Genomic DNA, 13,640 nt, shown 5'->3' on the forward strand with positions numbered 1-13,640 from the left:
ATGCAATCCTGGAGGTTGCAGCGCCTAAAGCCAACCCCAGCCAGCCCCACAGCAAAGAAGCTGCAGGAGCCACCACTGTGGGGTGAGTGCCGGGCAGGACCCGACCCAAACCACTCGGGGGTGGGAAGCGAGGACTCGACTGAAACCATCCCAGGGCTCCACCCCGAGACTATTTCCTGGGTCGTGACAGGCCATAAACATTTACAAATGGATCATGAGCCCAAAAAGGAGTTTGGATGGTATAACTTCATTGCTCACAGCTGTGGATTTTCCACACCCCTGAGCAACATAAGTTTGTGGTGTAGACCAGGGCTCAATGAAACAGTAGTTAAAATTGTGATGTCTGCTTGAAGCCCTATCTACACTAATGCTCCTGCTGCTGATGCTCAATCAGTGATCATGGCGTGAAATTGTAGGATAACATTCCTAATGAAGACTAAGCTCTAGAACTGAAGACACTGCTCTACAGGAATTAATACTCTGCACAATTAGAAAAAAAGGTAACTGAATCCACTACTGCCCAACCAAGCCAACATGGGAGATGAGTAATAAAAAACAGTTGTGATCTCTAACTTATACACCTCTACCCCAATATAACGTGACCCAATATAACATGAATTCAGATATAATGCGGTAAAGAAGTACTCTCGGGGGGCGGGGAGGGCTGCGCACTCCGGCGGATGAAAGCAAGTTTGATATAATGCGGTTTCACCTATAACGCGGTAAGATTTTTTGGCTCTCGAGGACAGAGTAGAGGTATATTTCAGAGTTTTCACTATTCAATTAATAGTTTGTTCTACACAGCCCATACTAGAGAATTCTGTTCATTGGAGTATCAGTTTGGTAATTTAGGGTCACATTCAGGCTTGTTTTGAGTACAACTCCATTAACTTCTGGGCTGCTTTATCCACCTTCATCATGGCAGAATTTGGCCCTAAGGGTAGCTGACTATTCATGCTTAAAGATGCCAAAAAATTCTTCACTGGTGTGAATCTGTTGCTCACATAAGGCAGTATTTGAACAACGACCTCATAACATGAAGCTAATCAAAAATATGCAATTCAGTAGAATGCCAAACATACCTTAGACTGGGGAACAGGTTTTCCTAGAATTTTATATACTCATGTATATAAAATTAAGCTATTAGGAAGCTTAATTGAACACTTCTTGCTATGCCATTCAAAGAATGCTAGAACTCATGTCCTCAGAAAATTGTGTGAAGAAGCACTTAGTTCTGAAGCACTTAAATGGGGACCCAGATAGAAAGAGGATTCTGACTATTGGCTATTTATATTAGTCATTCATGACAGGAAAGTAGTAGTACTAATAGCTTTCCAAGTTTAAAAAATAGTGGTAAGACAGCAGAAGCTCAGAATCAGGGTAGCTATCTCATTTCCGTGACACCCCTGCAAAAACTGATGTCTAAGTTTGCCTGTGAAAGCCCTCCAAGTGCTGTTATTCACTTAAGTATTTCCATTTCAAAGCAGTGTACCCTATTTTCCTCAAATTCTACTCATCCTTACTGATATCTAATCATGCTATTCAACTTTAGCAGGTAAACAGCCCAAGACACACACAAACTCACTGCACTTAATTCTTATCGGTACAACTGATACTACAGTGGCTATGAGAAAGTTGTATTTTAAGACTATTAATACATCAGACAGGCAACACTGTTCAGAGAAATTTGCAAAGCAAAAGTGAAAACAAATATTCACTGCACAGAAATGGCTTGAGACTTGCATGAGCCAAAATGTTCTACTTGACAGCTGAATCTGATGGCTCTAGCAAAAGGATGGAGCAAAAGGAATACAGACATAATCAGACATAGACAGAATTGATGTTTCAGATGTACATAGCCCTCAAACCTGAATTAAAGAAACATTCAGTTTAACTACTATTTAACTTGGATGAAAACAAAATTAAATTGACTGACTCTAGCAAACAATTATACTGGGGTCATAGCACCACTACAGTTAAGACTGGCACTAGCTTACTGTTTAACAGCCAAATTTTGAAAAGTACTTTAAAATCTGCATGCTGACTGATTTGTCGTAAAAACTTGTGCGCCTCGGGGTAGTCCATGGTATAGTTAGTAGTCCACCTTTTAGGTTGTTTGAGCCAGGGGTTCCCAAGATACAGCACCCCCCACCCCAAAGTCACATCATCCAAATTTAATAGTTTTTAATTTTTTTTTAGCATAACTGGGGCTCGACCCAAGGCTCTCATCCTTTTGAAACTCATACCACCTACCCTGGATTAATCTGACTTAGTGTCTGACACTGTCCCTTTGGGAAAGTAATATTTTAAAAGTTATTTGGGGTAAGAGTTGCATTTACAGTGTGCATCTACAGTGATGAGCCAAAGTCCTTCACACATGTGCCGCAACACTGGGGATGTGTTGCAAGCCAGAATGTTTACAGGCAACCTGATGTCTGAGTCTTTGGGTGGCTTGCTGGGGCCAATGGCAAACAAGCTGCACCTATGTATTGTGAGCTTGACTATATCTACGTTGCAATACAAATCCTGTGGCACCAAGTTTCAGAGCCCAGGTAAACTGACTTGAGCTCACGGGGCTTTGGCTGCAGGCCTAAAAATAGCAACGTAGATGTTCAGGCTTGGGCTGGAGTCCAGACTCTGAGACCCCACAAGGGAGGGAAGGTGTCCAAGTCTTGGCCCCAGTCCAAGCCTGAACATCTCCACTGCTATTTTATAGCCCGCAAGCCCATGCCAATTGAGGCTATGCTGTAGGTCTTTTTATTGTAGTGTAAGTGTATCCCTGGATTCCTGTGGTCAGCCTTGGGCAGCTGAGAATGTGCATTGTTCATATTAGCTGTTCTTGGCCTGCATTCTATGGGAGATCCTTTTGGAAGTTTTACCCAGATTTCTACTTTAATTCTGCCACTTACCTCCTTTCCCCTCCTAAATTTGGGCAATGCTGAGGAGGGGGAAGGAGGGTGAGGGGGAAAGAAACAAAAACCAGTGATGCTGACCTGCATGTAGACCTGACCAACAAAAACTCACTGAGGCCCAAGCAGAAGCATAATGGGGGATCTGGTTACAAAGTTCCATTTTGAAGTGCAAAAATGGCTTCAGAGTTCCCAAACCATGCTAATAACTTGCATGGTTCAAGTTCTTACTATGGTTTGGGAATATGATTAAAGACCCACCTACCCTATTAAACAGAATTGTGTTGTAACCAAGTCACCCAACACAGCACTCTTTTGTGGGTTCCTGGGCTCCCTTGGGAGCCTTGAAAAGGTTTCAGGGGGTGCGCCAATATAAACCATAGAGCAGGGCCAGTGTTAAGACTCGCTGGGGTGCAGGGCAGAAAGCCAAAGCCGAGCTCCACCACTGGGGGCTGAAGCCAAAGCCCAAGCAACTTAGCTATGCGTAGGGCCCCATGCAGTTGCCCTGCTTGCTACCCCCTAACACCAGCCCTAGCTTTTAATCTACTGGATATGCAATAAAACAATTGTTGCGGCACAGGTGGTCCGTGTAGGTTTTACGCATGTTGCGGGAGTGAGGGGCTCAGAAAAAACGTTAAGAACCCTTGGCATAGAGAACACATTATTCCCAAACCAGCTGGGTCTGATATCCTTGTGGAGTTGGCACAGAATCTTCAGTTGAAGTGGGAGAAGAAAGACATCCTGTTTAGTCCAATACTATCAACTGATAACTGATACAGGGTTATACAGTAATAAAGAACAGTCCATTATAGCGCCCCACTGGAGAAGTCATGAAGACATATACAGATACACACACACACACACAAAAAGCTTTGACTTTGAACCACCCCAGTCTCTTGGGTTTCATAAACTGACTGCTACTCCCAGTACAGTGAGACTATGTTGTCAGAGGTGAAGAGTGGGAAGGGTTTCAGGAAACTTAGTGACAAACAAGGGAGTAGTCCCAAATACAAACTTCAAAACCATACTACCCTTTCACACATATATACACCATGTCCTCAGGTGCAGATATTAAACAGACCTGTTTCCCTTGCTGAACCATCTTTAGTCAGCAGGTCAGAGCTGATCACGAGTGGAGAGGGCTGAAAGTAACAACCCAGTGTCCCCAGCAAGGATTCTAAGGACTCAAACCAGTTTAGCTAACATACAGAGTAAAATGATGCTGGGGGCCAAATGCCAAGTAAGGACGGAGATACCCCTTTTGGAGGTATTGTTTCTCCAGGCTGTTCTGCCTACTATACTAGCAACTATAAAACCCTTCCCCTTCAGGCAATTCTTGAGAGAAAAGAAAACCATCTGCTGGGGGGTATGGCAGAGAGGGAAAAATGAAAGTTCTATAAATTGCACAGGCAAGAGATTGTACTATTTTTTATTATTATTTCTTCCTGTATCTCAATGGAGTTCAATAAAAATTCTGCTTTTCTTCTAGAAGTAGTGTGCTGCTGTGATAGTCCAATGTGAAACAGAACTAAGTTTTTTAGGTTTTGTTTAAAGGCACTGATCTAAATTGAATGGTGTGTTTCATCCTGCCCTATTTGTACAGCTGCATATAGGGGAACTGACTGGTAAATGGTTATAGTGTTTTCTACATCTAAGTCACCAATTCCAAACCAGAGTAACCAAGTCATGTAACTTTTACCTGTTTGGAGGCCTATGCAAAATGAGCTGGCAAACTCAGGGATTCTCTATGCTTCTGCCGCATTTTTAAGTACAGCTGTACCACTTCAGTGAAGATGCTACCTACGCCAACAGGAGGGCTTCTCCGTAGGTACTCCACCTCCCCGAAAGCTGGTAGCTAGGTTGATCGGAGATGTTCTCTCATTGACATAGAGCTGTCTACATTGGGAGTTAGGTCAGTATAACTGCATCACTCAGGAGTATGGATCTTTCACACCCCTGAGTGAGAAGATATACTAATATAAGTTGCTAATGTAAACCAAGCCTAAGTATGCTTAGAAGGATTAGATTTTTAATCAGTAAATGTTGATTTCACTGTACACAAACTGATGACATATTTCAGATAGGCAAACAAAAAAAAGTGCTACTTGAGCACTTATAGTTTGATCTAAGGATATTTGCTTTGTACGGTAGAAACTCAGAGTTACGAACACCAGAGTTACAAACTGACCCATCAACCACACACCTCATTTGGAACTGAAAGTATGCAATCAGGCAGCAGCAGCGACCAAAAAAAAACCCAACCCAAATACAGTACAGTACTGTGTTAAACGTAAACTACTTAAAAGGGGAAAGTTTAAAAAAAGATTTGACAAGGTAAGAAAACTGTTTCTGTACTTGTTTCATTTAAATTAAGATGGTTAAAAGCAGCATTATTCTTTCGCATAGTGAAATTTCAAAGCTGTATTAAGTCAATGTTCAGTTGTAAACTTTTGAAAGAACAAGAGTAACATTTTGTTCAGAGTTACGAACAACCTCCATTCCGAAAGTGTTCATAACTCTGAGGTTCTACTGTATATTTTGACATCTGATATTGACATTTTGGGTTTTAACTGTTATAAAGCTTAACTTTTTGAATCTCAGCATCTACTGTCATTAAATAATTGCCTGACACCCTCCCGTAATATTTTCCCACAACTGTGAAAATTTAAATCAACGGAAATCCAGAAAAAAATGTTTAAAACTCCTAATTTTGTATAACTGTGAAATTTTAAACAGGTAAATTTTTAAAAATGCTTAAAAACAAACAATATTACTCATCAAAATTATTTAAAAAAATCAAATTCTACCAAGTCTAAGAATAAACTATTTTGTCAAGGTAGAGGCACATGGGCAAATAAGAATGGGGGAACCTGACAGCAGCAGCCTGAGCTGTACTTACTGCATAAATACTAGAGGACTGTCACTCCAGCACACTTCCACAGCAGCATGATACAGGTAGAGGAAAGGCACTAAAATGTACAGTCTAACAACACAGACTGTCAGACACACAGCTCAACTCAGTTCAAAGGCAAAATTGCTGCAGCTCTGACGTTCACTTATCAGGAAAATACTAGTAGAAAGATATTTTCCTTATTCTCTGCCCAGATATGTTCTTTTCTATATAGTACAAGCCTAGAAAAAGGCATTACTTCAGACCTGTACTACAATGCATGTTATTCTATACATCCATGCAAAAGCCACCTTTTATGACATTCTGGAAGTTTAAAGTACATTCTGCTACATAAAAGCCAGATATGTAAAACCAAAACACCATACAAATATTTTGCTCTGCAGCAAAAAAAGAGCTGAAGACTAGTGGGTGGGTTTTTTTGGAGGTGGGATTGGGGAGCAGGGTTGGTTTGCTGTTGTGAAAGATACACGTTTACATTACCGGAATAATGACATTCCACTAATTAGCTTCTCTAATACTCCAGCAGTAACAGAGAATTGTAATGCTTACCCTCCCGTACATTAACCTAGGTAACTGGAGTGACAGGCTTTTTATCAGCTAAGCATACATTCTCGGGGGGGGGGGGGGGGGGGGGGAAGGGGGGGGCGCTCAAAACTGCTATCAGTATGACTGCTAAGCAGGGCCAATGGGGACAAAAAACAGTGAGGTCACCTCAGGCAGCAGATTATTTGATTTACAGTGCAAGTGGGTGAGGCATAAATACTAGAGGCCTTCAAGAGGTAGACTTTTCATTTGCCCCAGAGACTAAAAAGACCACACAAAAAAGTCAAACACTGGTGCCATTATTTAAATAGACCCTACAAAAAAAAGCTGATTTGAACACGCAGGAGGACTGCTTTACAATTGTTTATATGCATGTTCTCCTAAAAATCTGGAGTTTAGGAATACTTTACAGTATACTGCAAGTCCTAGAGGACTTATTGAATTACAATACCCAACTTAGATGCATGCCAATTTAAAAAAAAGCTTCCATTTAAGATGCTTTTTATATAAAAAACTCTCCAAGGTTGGGCTTATAATCATTTTTTAAAGTAGCAAGAAGCCACCAGTTCCATTACCTCGGCATATTGTAAAGGTTAACCATTTTTCCTGTCAGGAAAACATTTGAATTGGACAGTCATATGCATTTTTGTTCTTTTTTTTACCTCTACCCTCCGACCAAATAACTGAGAATACATTTGGATCTGCAGTTTAGTTTTATGAAGCTCTGATGTGTCATTTGAAGGGCACTTCCACTGAGCAACCGATATTTCTTTTCTTGAAACCGCACTCCTCCTCCACAGCACTAGAAAGTCACATGACTGCTGCAGAAAAGTAGGTGAAAGGTTATGCTGCTGCAGAATGCACTACTGAACAACAAAAGCTCAATTTGTCTTTTACACTCCAGACTACAGATCCTGTTTCACTGCCAGCGGTCTAACAAAATGGGACGTGCCGCTACTAACAAGAAATGAGAGTTTAAGAGCAGACTTTAAATGCATTCCCCATTTAAAAAAAAAAAGTCAGAGGGAATAAAGCGGTCTTTAATTTAAAGTAGAAAAAAGATACAGCCCATCATAGAACTAAGAAATTGATACTAAAAGAGGTATTTTGCCGAAAGTAAAACTGAAAGAGATTTTTTTCTCTAATTGTTTTCTGTGGTAATAGTCTTTATAGTAGGTAAAAAATGTTCAGTCTGATTTCCAAGGGTTTTTCTAAATATAATTGTTCATTTAAGGAAAAGGTCCATAAGTGAAAGCTGTAGCTCCCCAAAATTTTAAGTGTTAGAAAGCTCAGGCACTAGTAGTTAGCTTTCAAGCTATGCCAAGACTGTTGCAGAGCTTGGAACTTGTAACAGGATTGGGGTCTGCTCCTCTAGGTTTCAGGTCTCTTTCTTCTCCCCAGACTGTCCCATCCCCAAGCTAATGCATCTGATTCTCTCTCCAAATACAGATATAAGGCACTAGTATGAAGTTTAATACTTTAATAACAGCTTACAAATGAAACCCTCTGGATCTCTGTTGACATTCTATATTTATGCTAGTCACATGTCTGTAGTAGTGGTTTTAAGTTGTGTTATCTCAATCAATCATTTTCAGTATCCACAGAGTCAGAAACATCAGTCTGAGGACTGGAAGCCATGAAACCTCACTGCTGTAAGTACTGACATCAGTGAGAGCAGTTTCTCTCCATTATTATTTACAGGTAATAAAGTGTATTATAAGCTGATTAAAGTAAATATACTTTTAGAACTGGGAAGACAAGTAATCAGACACTTAGGGAAGAGAATAGTGTAATAAAAAGAGTTTAAAGACATTCCCCATTCTTAGACCTAGCACTCTTAAAGACACCATGATGCAAAGTGTAATTTTTCCTGTTGAAATTTACTCCAAAATCTAGCCTTTCAAATAAACAAAACAAAAAAAAAGTATATTCACTGATCACATAAAGCACAAATCAGCTGCAAGGTAGAAACAGAATTTGAGTTATAAGACTTGAAATTTCTTGCACTTGGCTATATCTACACTAGTTTTTTTGGAAAAATCTCCCCCGGTGCAGCAGATTCACCAGAGGCCGTACACCAGTGTACAGATTGCACTGAAAGGATTTTAAGTATCTTGAGAAGTATTTTGAAATCAGGAGAAGTGCCTCACTTCCAGGTGTTTTCTATATTCAGATGTTAGCTAAGAATACTGACAAGTATGAGACAGTGTTCAAATATGTTACAGTTCCAGCATAATTAGATTGCTTACTGGATGACAGCTGACCATTCCAAACATAAGAAAGAGTGCCATGGTAGAGCACATGTGGGCAGGAAACGTTAATGAAAATTTGGAAAGCAGCTCATGATAGCTGATTGTGAAGGGTTGGGTGTTTTTTAGCCAAGATCCACTCACACTATCCCACTCTCCTAGAGCTACAAATTACACTTGTGGTAAATTCTAACCATGAATTACATGTTATTTATCTTCTAACAGCCTTCTCCATCCCACCATTACCCCTCTCCCCGTATTTATAGCTTCAATGTTCTAAAACTGAAGTCAAGACAAATACAGTCAGATGCAAAAAGTCACATTTTTGTGATGTACCTGCCCTTTCTTGTACCATACAGAGAACTAGAGATAAGATGCTATGGAGTATAATTTACTTTGTGTATTTGATCACAGAAACTGGGTGTTTTGTAGCACAACAGATGAAAGGTTTCTGCAACTTTCCAGGCCTGAATATTTTAACTTTCATGTAGCATGTATAGATATTTCCTTGTAAAATGGCACTGCTGCACAGTTACAGTTTTACATTTGGCCTTATTTTAGAATGTTGCCTTTTTAACCAGAGTGATCTCAGTCCGAGAACGAACACTCGTTCAGATGAGGTGGACGCTGGCCCTGGTGGGGCCGAGCCGTGGGGTGACAGTGGATCAGCTGGATACCGTTTCTCTTGAAGGAGCTCTGGGTGGGTGAGGCAAAATGACTGACGTTTCATTCATTCCTCAGTGCGGGAGCCGGTGCAGTGAGCCTGCAGTCTGAAGCACCCCTGCAGGAGCACCGCAGAGTGACTGGGAGACTTGCCTGGGTAGGGGTCGCTTTCAGGATCCCAACAGGACAGGCACCCCCCCCCCAGCAGGGAGAAGGGGGAGGGAGGGAACCTCGTTGCTGACTGCAGGGAAAAGCTGCACATGCCGCTCTGGAATTCAGTCAAGCTGAGGGCAACGTACACCCCCCCCACCCCCAAGCCCCCCGCTATGAGAGGACCCTGCAGTGCTCACCCACCCCCAGCCCCGCCTGAGGAGCCCCCAACCCATCGCCCTGCCCCACCACGCCCAACCTAAACCCTTCTCTAATGGGGACCCCACTACTAGGGCGGGATTCAACCCCCTCGCAGCCCCCTGCCAGGGAGCGACCTCCGTCCCTCCCCCCCGCCGTGCCCCTGCCCCTCCCTCTGCCGTGGGGGGCCCCTGCTACGGGGCGCAGCTCTACCACCCGGCCGCTGCCGTGTCCCTGCGCAGAGGGGTGTCACTTACCGGGGCTCGCGGCGACGATGAGGGGACGGACGGAGGCAGGGGCAGCTACGGGGCAAGCGGCGGAACGGGCGCGCGCCGGTCGGCCGGTCACACACGCACACACCCAGCCAAGGCACTGAAGGAGCTGCGCGAGCGCCGCGGCTACCGGCTGCGCCTCGATTGGCTGAGCCCGCCGCAAGCAGCCGGGGCGGGGCGGAGGCCAGCAGGGGAAAGAGGCGCGCAGCGCTGGGAATGGGCGGGGCCTAGAGGGGCAGGGAAGAGGCGCGTGGGGGCGGGGACGGAGGAAACCATCTCCTCCCCTCCGCTGAGTCCCCGCCCCTGAAGCCGTCGTCGTTGTGACGTAGGGCGGGGCTAAATTGGGGAAGTGGAGGCGGGGCTAAATGGTAGCAAAGGGCAGGGCAGGGGAGGGACAACGGGCTGTTGGGGGCGGGGGGGCTGGGTGTTAGAAGGGAGGGGCGAGGTGCTGCTCTCTGGTGAAAAGGGACTAATGCGAGGCAAAGGCAGGGAACAGGCTCTGTAGTGCTCAGGGGACAGCTGGGCTCATGCTAAGGCCACTTACCAAATCACGTTGCTTTTCATGTGGGAATCCTGCCATGGATATTTGCTTATTGTTAAACACTGTCTAAGTGGGAGGGTGACCATCATTCTGTGTGAAATTCATGCAGGGGCCATCGTGCCGTCCTTTAAAGCCAAGATATAAGGAATAGAGGTTTCTTTATATTGAAGGAGAAAAATAATAGCCCTGAGAAAAGCTAGGCAGGATCATTTTAGAGACTGGGAGAAGATGATAAGGAATAAAGCAGAAACACTGGATCTAACTGTCCCCTCACATAACTAGGTGTAACTTCCACTGAAGTCAATTTGAATTGTACCTGCTCAGACCAGTGCTGAATTAGAGCCTCATTACATAATGCTGAACCAGTTCGGTGACGTTATTTAGTGTTAAAGCATTGACAGAATTATAACAAGGGGAGAAATAATAGCCCCTGACCCATACAATAAAGTACAAAAGATAAATACAGTCAGTCTCACTGAAGAACAATAGCTTCTTTGAAACAAACATTTGTCATTGTGGACACCTTGGAAAGAGTGAAAAACATGACACTGGAAAACACAGGTGCAAGATATGTAGAACCTTCCTGGTAATAGAGACCTGAGATCCAATATCATTTACCCAAAGAACTGCAAAAAAGAACAATTGGATTTTAAGAAAAGATGTAGATATCACACTTCCTGGAAAAAGACTTCATGTTCTTTACATAATTCTGAATAATAAAAGGAGTACAAAAAAGTGGATCTACATTTTGTCACGAGAAAGTACTGAAAGTTTGTTTGAACTCTGTTAACTTTTTCAGTTTGAATAAGGGTGATATTGTTTCATTAGAATTTTATAACAGCTGGATGGCCATTCATTTTCCTGGTGAGGGAAGTAATTCTGTCAATCTGAATTTATTTATTAAGGCTTCTCTTCTGATTTTTTTTAAACCTTTGAAATATCAAATACATCAAGTCTGGTCTTCTCTTGTTTTGCTGGAGGACTTCCTAGATGTCTCAGGTCATAATCAGCATGTTTTCCTACACCATCCATATGTGGAAGGGAACAGGTTTTCAAGCATGTCATTTGGAAGAAAATGCTGGGGTTATTTATCATTTCACCAAATAACTATGCTAGCTGTCCCAAATCAGAGAGCACCAGGCTAGAGTCACTGCTTTGTCACAATTCTGATCCTACTTCAGCTACAACTGATAAACATGAAGTATTCCCCGAGAAGCTTTGCATCATATGGGGTCAGAGAAGTCATAGACGCAAACCTAACTTGACTTTCCCTACCTGACTAATATTACAGCCACTCCTGCCCTGGATTACTGGAGCTGCTGTCTCTCATAACTTGGCCATGTTGCATTTCCCAGTAACTCAATCAGGCATGAGACAGATGGTAAACTGCTTGAAGTGAAACCCTTTGTAGTAGAGCCTGGCTTGGGCCATCTCCCAGCATGATAGTGGGTGCTGCTGGAGGTGTTCACCCACAAAGATTGACCATGAGTCATCTCCGTTAATAGTACAGTAACTCCCCACTTAACTTGTTTCGATCTTATGTCCCTGCTCAATTACAGAACATGCTCCATTTAAAGTTGTGCAATGCTTCACTATAATGTCGTTTGGCTGCCTGCTTTGTCCACAACTGGCAGCCCCCCATCAGCTCCCTTATGCTTCCCCCCTACAGTGTCTCCCGCCCGCTGGCAGACCCAGCAGATCAGTGCTTTCCCCCTCCTCCTCCCGCCTCCTGCCCATAGCAATCAGCTGGCTTGCTGCTGGCAGGAGGCAGGGGAGGGAGGAGCGAGGACATGGAGTGCGGAGTAAAGGGGGGGAAGAAGAGGCGGGTTAAGGGTGGAGGCTTGGGGGAATGGGTGGTGTGGGCAGGCCGAGGGTTGAGCCCCTCCACCCCGGTGCTTGCCGAGTAGGGGAAGCTGCCTCTGCTGCTGTGCAACGTGCTTTTCCTAGCCTACAGCAACTTCAGCCTCCTTGCCTGCCTCACTGTCTCCAGTGCCAGTGGAGTAAGGCGGGGGCACCTCCCAACTATAGTACTGTACTGTACTGTATGGCAAAAAAAATTTCCCTGGAACCTAACCCCCCCATTTACATTCATTCTTATGGGGAAATTGGATTCGCTTAACATCGTTTCACTTAAAGTCGCATATTTCAGGAACATAACGACAACGTTAAGTGAGGAGTTACTGTATGCTGTGATGCTGCCTTTCATATCTGGGATATGATCCATGTCCTGGCATGCAGTATGGCCTTAAGGAGTCCTGTGCTGCTAGAGGTGCCGTTCATTTCCCAATGAAGACATTTCAGATTTCTTTTCTGTAGCTGGCGTATTTCTCATTTCTAAAGATGTGATGAACACCATCAGCAGAAACATGATGTGACTCGTTCCATAGGACTCTTCCATCTGACCCTGGCAAGCTAATGGGATCTGAATGATCAGCTAAAAGTCTAATTTACCTGCACTTAGCAATAGGTGGTTTGAAACAACTTGTTGGTGTATTTCAGCATATTTGGAGCTACTAAAATTAATCACATCCAACAAGCTTCCCCTGCCTTTCCAAGACTCCCTTGGCTACTGTATGTGCAGTTAGGATTGCCAACTTTGGCCTGGTCTACACTAGGGGGCGGGGTCGATGTAAGATATGCAACTTCAGCTACCTGAATAGCGTAGCTGAAGTCGAAGTATCTTATTTCAACTTACCTCCCGTCCTCACGGCACAGGATCGACGGCCGCGGCTCCCCCGTCAACTCTGCTACCGCCACTCACTCTGGTGGAGTTCTGGAGTCGACAGGAGCACGTTCGGGGATCGATATGTCGCGTCTAGATGAGACGCAATATATTGATTCCCGATAAACCGATCGCTATCCGCTGATCCGGCGGGTAGTGTAGACATACCCTTTCTGACTGCAGAAAACTGAACACCCTGGCCCCACCACCTACCCGAAGACCTGCCCCTTCTCCCCACCCCCACTCACTCCATCCCTTCCTTCCTCTGTCACTCACTCTCCCCTACCCTCACTCATTTGCTCATTTTCACCAGGCTGGGGCATGGGTTGGGGTGCCAGAGAGGGTGAGGGCTCTGGCCAGGAGTGTGCGCTTTGTGATGGGGCCAGGGATGAGGGGTTCGGAGTGTGTGAGGAGGCTCAAGGCTGGGGCAGGGGGCTGGGATATGGGAGGAGGTATGGGCTGTGGGCTAGGGCCAGCATGGG

General features: G+C 44.1%; 1 protein-coding gene across 2 annotated transcripts in view; it reads right to left on the bottom strand.

The window, feature by feature from the left end:
* CPT1A (carnitine palmitoyltransferase 1A) overlaps positions 1-10,156 on the bottom strand; it is a 77,524-nt gene extending 67,368 nt beyond the window's left edge. The window contains exon 1 of one of the 2 annotated variants that reach the window (XM_045014106.1): positions 9,881-10,156. The gene's annotated coding sequence lies outside the window, so the exon portion shown is untranslated. The remainder of the gene's footprint in view (positions 1-9,880) is intronic. The other variant, XM_045014107.1, reaches the window with a different exon arrangement.
* Positions 10,157-13,640: the final 3,484 nt, after the last annotated feature.

This window comes from Mauremys mutica, chromosome 4 (genome assembly GCF_020497125.1).
Source record: "Mauremys mutica isolate MM-2020 ecotype Southern chromosome 4, ASM2049712v1, whole genome shotgun sequence".
Lineage (NCBI taxonomy): Eukaryota > Metazoa > Chordata > Testudines > Geoemydidae > Mauremys > Mauremys mutica.